Consider the following 7,114-nt stretch of genomic DNA (forward strand, 5'->3'; position numbering starts at 1 on the left):
AAATGCTTCATCTATCTTGAAGCTTACATTATAGTGTGTGCATAGACAATAAGCAAGTAATACATAGTATGCCAGAGGGTGATATGTACTATGAAGGAAAATAAAGAGAGAGAAATTGATAAATGGAGAAAGTAGAACCTGCTATTTTTAGGGATTTTCTAACTAAAGTGATATTTGAACAATGATGTGAAAATACTGAAGGAATGAGACAGGCAGATATCTAGAAGAACAATCTTCAAGGCAGTGTAGATTCCAAATGCTAAGACTTTGAGGTGAAACATGCTTGCCAAGTTAAAGAAGCATAAAGTAGACCAAAGAAAAGCAGCATACTGGGAAAGACATAGCAAGGAGCAGAATAGTGGAAAGTGGGGTGAGAGATAGCTGGGGGCTGGATCATGGGCATTGTTAAATTGTTGTAGACTGTTTGTTATTAGAGAAGTTGTGGGTTTACAGAAAAATCATGCATAACATGCAGAATTCTTATATACCATCCTAGTATTAGCACCTTCTTTGGTGAAAACAATTTGGAATGCTTCACAAATTCATGTGTTATCCTTGTGCAGGGCCCATGCTAATCATCTCTATATCATTACAATTTTACCATATGTGCTGCTAAAGTAAGCACACTAGAGACTTTTGTGAGGAGTCTGCCTTTATTATGCTGTCTGTTGTTTTGGGAAAAATCTGTAAGTGGGATTGAGGGGGGAAAAATACCAGAAAGAAAACTATTGAAAGAATCCATAGGATAGATAGTAAACTCTTGGATAACAATTGTTAGCTATACACACTATAATGTAAGCTTCAAGACAGAGAAAGTGGTTTAATTCTGAATATATTTTAAATTACAGCCTACAGGATTTGCTAATGTTCCCATGTAGGATATGAAAGAAGAAAGGTTTCAGTTATGGCTCCAAGAGAACTGTGGAAGGAACAGGTTTTGGGGAAGGAGGAAGGGAAAGTCATAAGTTGCATGTTTGAATCTCATTTTAAATATCCAAGCAGAATATGACACAGGACATTGAATACTTGGGACTGAAGCCCAAACTAGAAATTTGAAAGTATTAAGATAGAAATTTGAAAGTATTAAGACCATAGATGGTACTAAAGCCAGGAGATGGGTACATATGACAGTAAGAGAGTTTTGGGAATTGAGCCCTGGTGACTCCTATGTTTAAAGGGTACAAAGTCAAAAGAAAATCAGCCAAAAGAAAAAAGGAGTCAGGTTCAAGGAGAATCTAGAAAATTGAGTGATAGCTTAAAAACTAAGAAAAAATGTCATGTTTGCTTGGTTGTTTTTAAAGAGTGGGTGAATTTGTCAAACTCTTCTTAGGTCAAATAAGATGATAACTTAAGAATCCAACATAGAATGCATTAACATATGTTCTCAGGCAAGCCTTGAATGCAATGGATTCGAGACAATAAAATTAAAGGAATTAAAAAAAAAATTAAAGGAATTGACTTGAATATCAACTGCAGAGACCATAGGAATTTCTGATGTGCTAGACATGGGGTCTGGGAGAAAGAAATTATTAAAAGATGACTGGAATGAAGTTGCAATGTGATAGAATGGGAGGGTCATACTAGAGAGCTGCTCTGTGAAGATTTTTGTTTTCTTATAAAGAGAAGCAGAAAAAAAGAGGAAGTAGCTTATTTGCATATTTCTTAGGAAATATTACAGTTACTTTGTGTACTGTAAAATAATAGTGAAAATATAGGCAACACTTAAAACTTTCCAGGCCCTATGAATCTACACAAAAATTCATTTAATTCCAACAATCTTAATAATACCTGCAAGGTAAGTATTATTATTTTCCTTCACTTTAAGGAGGTGAGAAACTGGACAAATGAAAGATTAAGTAACTTGCCTAAGTCCACATAGCTATTAAGTTGCAGAGCCAAGGTTTAAACAAATCAGTTGAGTTTCAAGGTACAATCCTTCTTCTGTGCAGAAGGAAAAAAAAAAGAAAAAAAGGATGGTGTAGAAAAGAGATGGGACAGTTACTGGAGCAGTCTTCTTGAGTAGGGACAGAGAGACAGAATTTCATACTAAGATAGAAGGATTGGACTTAGGAGAAAACAGAATACACACCAATGATAAGAGGAAAAGCAGAACATGAATACTGGGTTAAGAGTGTGGGAATTCTCTGATTGCTTACATTTTCTCACAGAACATCACTCAAGTGATGTCTAGAGTGAAAATGAGGAATGAGATGTTGGGTGTTTCAGAGGAGGGGAGGAGATTTAGGATAGTCATCTGGGAGACTAGAACTTCAAAGAGCTAAAATAATGTGGAGGGTTGCAGCCATCCATAAGAGACCCTTTGAAAAATGAATGTGCTTGAATTAAAAGTAATGCCATACAGCATATTTGAGTGTTTTCCTTTTGCTATACAATTCCATTGGCACAGGTACTTCTGTTTCAGGCTGTTCAAACTACTCAGGATGAAATTACAGACTGTTTCTGATAGAAACACAGAGTGTTTTTATCAACATTCTCAATTTAGTTACACCTCCCTAATGGCTGTCTTCACTTTCACCCTAGATGAACAAACAGAAAGATAGGTTATTGACCATGACTGCATTAATTCACAGGAGGTAGAGTCAATCATATGTGTATTACTATTTTTCTCTTCTTGGGAATCTATTCCATCCATGGTAATAAAATGAAGGGCTGGCAGTTTTATCTGTCTCAATAATTGTTGTGATGGGGATGGGGGGAAAACTTCTATGTCATTCTGTCATTTATTTTGAAGGACACTCCCCTTTTCTTTCTCACCTTCTGCCTCCCTCTATATAGTGAAATTATTCAGGATCTTTTATGCTCAGTTTTCCCCTGATCTTGATAAAGGGGGAAAAGAGGGACATTGGTGGTAGTAGCCATGCACTGATTTCTTGTACTTTTGATTTCTATTTCCAGGCTGCTTTTCCATGACCATACTATAAGTTTTTTAAATTTTTTTATTTCTTCTTTTATTGGTGCTATGATTTTTTTTTAACTCTAGATTTTGCATTCTTCACTTGTTTACTTTGTTGTTGTTTTGAGGAGCATGGCGTGTTAGCCTCTGAATTAACTGCCACCCAGGAATTCCCTAATGTCTTTAATAAAGAAGACTCTCTAATGATATACAACCACAGATATGCAGTGCTACATAGCTATCCATAACTCCAATCTCCAGAAGTTGACACATTTAATTACTGGTTAAATTCTTACTATTGGGACTGATAGTATCCTCCTCTACCCAGTTTAGTTTCCATTTTCCTATTTTTGAAAATTGCCGCTACATTTCCCCATTACAATCTATTGTTTCCCCTTTAATTATGACTATTCAAGGACTACTGGTATTGATTAGAATATTGCATTTTCTTATCTTTCAGATATAGTCATAGATCTCTTATTTGTTTTTCCAGGAATGTAATATACCAGAACATGTCTCCTACTTCAAAATGCTTAGAAATTCTTCAGAAAATAAATCTTTCTTCTAAGCATTGTTGAGATTTCAAAATTAAGAGAAATCCCCAGGGGCTGTTAAACTGGGGTTTATAACATATACAGAAATAAAATATATGACAGCCATAGCAAAAGGTCAGGTGGGAGAAAGGGAGGAATTCTGTTGTAAAACTCTTATATACTACATTAGGTATTATCACTTGAAGTAGACTTGATAGGCTAAAGATTCATACTATAAACTGAAAGGAACACCCCCCCCAAAATAATAAAAACAAAACAAAAAAAGCACTAATTTGCTAATTAGCTAGTAGAGAAGAAAAAAATGGAATCATGAAACTTTCAACCCAAGAGAAAGCAGAAAAAGAGGAAATAACAGAGAAAATATGGGAAAGTAGAAAACAAATTGCATTTTTTAATAAAGTTACCAGATTTTATTTCACAATGACATAGAGCTGGGGCTAGCAACATTCCTCACGTGGCTCCCTGGCAGCTCTAGATCCTGACCTTCCAGGACTAGGCCTTGCCTGGGGTGGGGGGTGGGGGGGCACATCAAGCTGTCATCACTCACCAGCTTTATCTGTTCTTGTCCTGTCCCCAGAGGACTGGGGTCAGGGGAGGAGGTTGGGTGACATTATCAGATACAACACTGCAGCTGCCCCTGCCTCCCCCCCCTCCACTTTCCCCAAGGCCACTTCTGGACAAGGATGAGCATCCTCACCCTGGAGCTGGTAGATCTAATCCTATCCTTATCAGTAATAAAATCTAATGCAGTTGGTCTTATCAATCTAATTAACAAGTGCAGATTGTCAAATTGGATGAAAAAGAAAGACCATACCATGTGTTGGCTTCAAGAAACTAACTTGATCGAGACAAAAATAGGTAAAACTTTATAAAATAATGGAAAAGATGTACGATGCCTACATTCATCAGCAGAAACCTAAGATGATTATTGTAATTTAAGACCAAGTGGATTTCAGAGCGAAGACTATTACCAGGGTTAAAGAGGGCCCTTTCATAAATGATAAAGAAGTCAGTTCATCAAGAGAACATAATCTCCTAAATATTTACTCATTAATAAGAGAGCTTCAAAAGACATAAGGCAAAAACTGATAGAACTGAAAGGAGAAATAGAACCACAATTATAGTTAGAGATTTCATACTCTTCTCATTAGTTAGTAGAAGTAAAGAGCTAATCAGTAAGATAGAAGACTTGCACAGCACTATCAACCAATTTGACCTAATCCCTAATACCTGTATATAGAATACATTGTCCAACAACTGAATATACGTCTGTATCAAGTAGAAATGGAACATTCTCCAAAATAGACCACATTTTGGGAGAGCATATAAAAGCTATTAATAACTCTAATATCTGTCATCAAAACTAGTAAGGGAGAGGGAAGTAAAATTACCCTCATTCCTCTCAGTCTGAGAGTGATAACTACAGAAATGCAGGTTCATTTATTTAGAATCTTTGTTTCTCTTCTTACCAGCTATATGCCCTCACTTGGTTTATTTAATATCATAGAGCTGTGGCTTCCTGATCAGTGTGATAATGGTGATAATACTTGTCTCATCAGGTTGATATAAAAGTTAAATTGCTTTATTAAAAATGCTGTCACATGAACATGTCATATATTTATAGATTTCATTTTTAACTTCATATCAAAAACAAAACAAAACAAAACATCTGTCTCAGGGCGCCAGAAATCTTAATCTCTCTTAATGAGACTAATTTCATTATCTTTGGACCTATGCTTTTTCCAATCATGTTACATTAACCATAATTGTCACAAAAATCCTAAACTCTCTTTCATGGGGAAAAAAAAACAGAAAAATTAAGAGCATACAGTGCTTTTGTTTCAAATTTGAAAGGCCTTTCAACCTATATCCTATGAATATAAAGTTCTTATATCCACACCCACTCAAGACATGTTATTAAAATTGAATGTTATAATGTATTACTTTCTTCCTTTAGACAATCCAGGACACTGGTTTTCCACTATTGGAAGGGTTATACAAATAAAATGTATTTTTTTAAAAGTTAGCCATAATTTATCTCAGAAAAAAATTAAATAGGTATCTAAAGGAAAGGGAATTGGTGAAATCATTGTTTATTCACTCATAATATGAATCCAATGGCATTGTTTTTTTTTAATTAATGACAGAAAGATAACATATTTATGTGGAGGTTACAGATTACAAAATGGTATATAGAATGTAAGTCTGTTATATAGGTGAGAGTAAATCTGGGAAGTATGTATATGAAAATTTTAACAGCGGGTGTAAGATCACAGACTTGTGTTTTTGTTTGTAATTATTTGTATTTTGTGCATTTTTTGAAATAAATGTACACTACCTTTGCACAGAGACAAAAAATGCAACAAAGATATATTTTTAAATATGGGGAAAATCTTGTTGGTTGTATAACAGAATGATAGCATTGATGATTGTCAAGTCAGGAAAACATTCAGTTAGTTCACCCAGGTGCCTTATTTTCTCCAGAAATGTTTGATGCTTGGTTCACTTAAATTGATCAATAATTTGTTCTAGTTTCAGGTAGGTACACTCTAAAAAATGCTTTTGAAAGAAACTCTGTGCCTAATAAAACACAGTTTTTTGTTGTTGATTTTGAAAGTCATTTTTCAGAACTCCTTTATTGCTACAGGTGCTATCTTATGAATATATCATTTGTCCACTGGGCAATCAAGTCATTAATATACTAAATCTCTCTAATTGTAGAGGGAATCAATGTGTTGACAACTCTGCTATTTTGGAGGAATGACAACCCTGGGTGCCTGCCATATTCTGACACTCAAGGTCCACTTTCTAGTATCAAACATTCTCTGTAAAGGTAATTACCCTGGAGTGGTTAATGGAAGAAAAAAGTGGCATCAGTTTTGCCAGGTTTATCTACTTGGCTGTGGCATCAATCTCTCTTCCCCCATGACCCTCCAGATTTAAAGCCCAAAGAGTTAATTAACAGAATAATGCATTTCCTTATATGAGGAGTCTCTCCTGTAAGCATTAGTAGAGAGTAGCAGAAGGGGTTAAGCTTGGGGAACAAGACACCTGGGTTTGATTTATGTTTCTCATTTGCAACCCTAGGAGAGTCACCTGAATGAAATTCACTTTCTCAATAGAATTGTACTAAATTTTCTCCAAGCTCCATCTCAGATTGAAATTTCTGTGATTTTATTATAATTTGCTTCTAGATTTAGAAGGGAATTAGTTTACTAAAACTTTTGGACAGTTCCATTCCTCATAAACATTATCTTGGGTCCATTTACAAGGCTTATTTACATTTTACATTTTCTTTCTTAATCATCAACTTCCATTTTAAACATCACCCAGAAAAATTGTTTCTCACCCAAAGGACACTGGATATTTTAAAACAATTGTTTATAAACCATTTTTCTGTCATTTAATTGGTGCTGCTATATAGATTTATATCATATATTTATATTATCTATATCTATCATCAGTCTATTGCTGGATACACACACACATTAAGAAAAACCTATGTGAATCGGAATTTGCAAGGCCTCCTCTTCAACCTCTGTCTGATGGTTTTTAAACTGCATTCTTTTAATATTAATTAATTTTCTGGCTTTGTTAATCAAACAAAGTAAATTCAAGAAGTATATTCTTATATTTTTAATTTGTT

The 7,114-nt window shown here is 34.7% G+C and overlaps 1 non-coding gene across 1 annotated transcript; it reads right to left on the reverse strand.

Moving 5' to 3' along the window:
- Positions 1-518: 518 nt before the first annotated feature.
- Positions 519-625, reverse strand: LOC119510954. The gene has a single exon (XR_005212082.1). It is a non-coding gene; the product is annotated as a U6 spliceosomal RNA (small nuclear RNA).
- Positions 626-7,114: the final 6,489 nt, after the last annotated feature.

The sequence above is a fragment of the Choloepus didactylus genome, chromosome 1, assembly GCF_015220235.1.
Source record: "Choloepus didactylus isolate mChoDid1 chromosome 1, mChoDid1.pri, whole genome shotgun sequence".
In the NCBI taxonomy this organism is placed as follows: domain Eukaryota; kingdom Metazoa; phylum Chordata; class Mammalia; order Pilosa; family Megalonychidae; genus Choloepus; species Choloepus didactylus.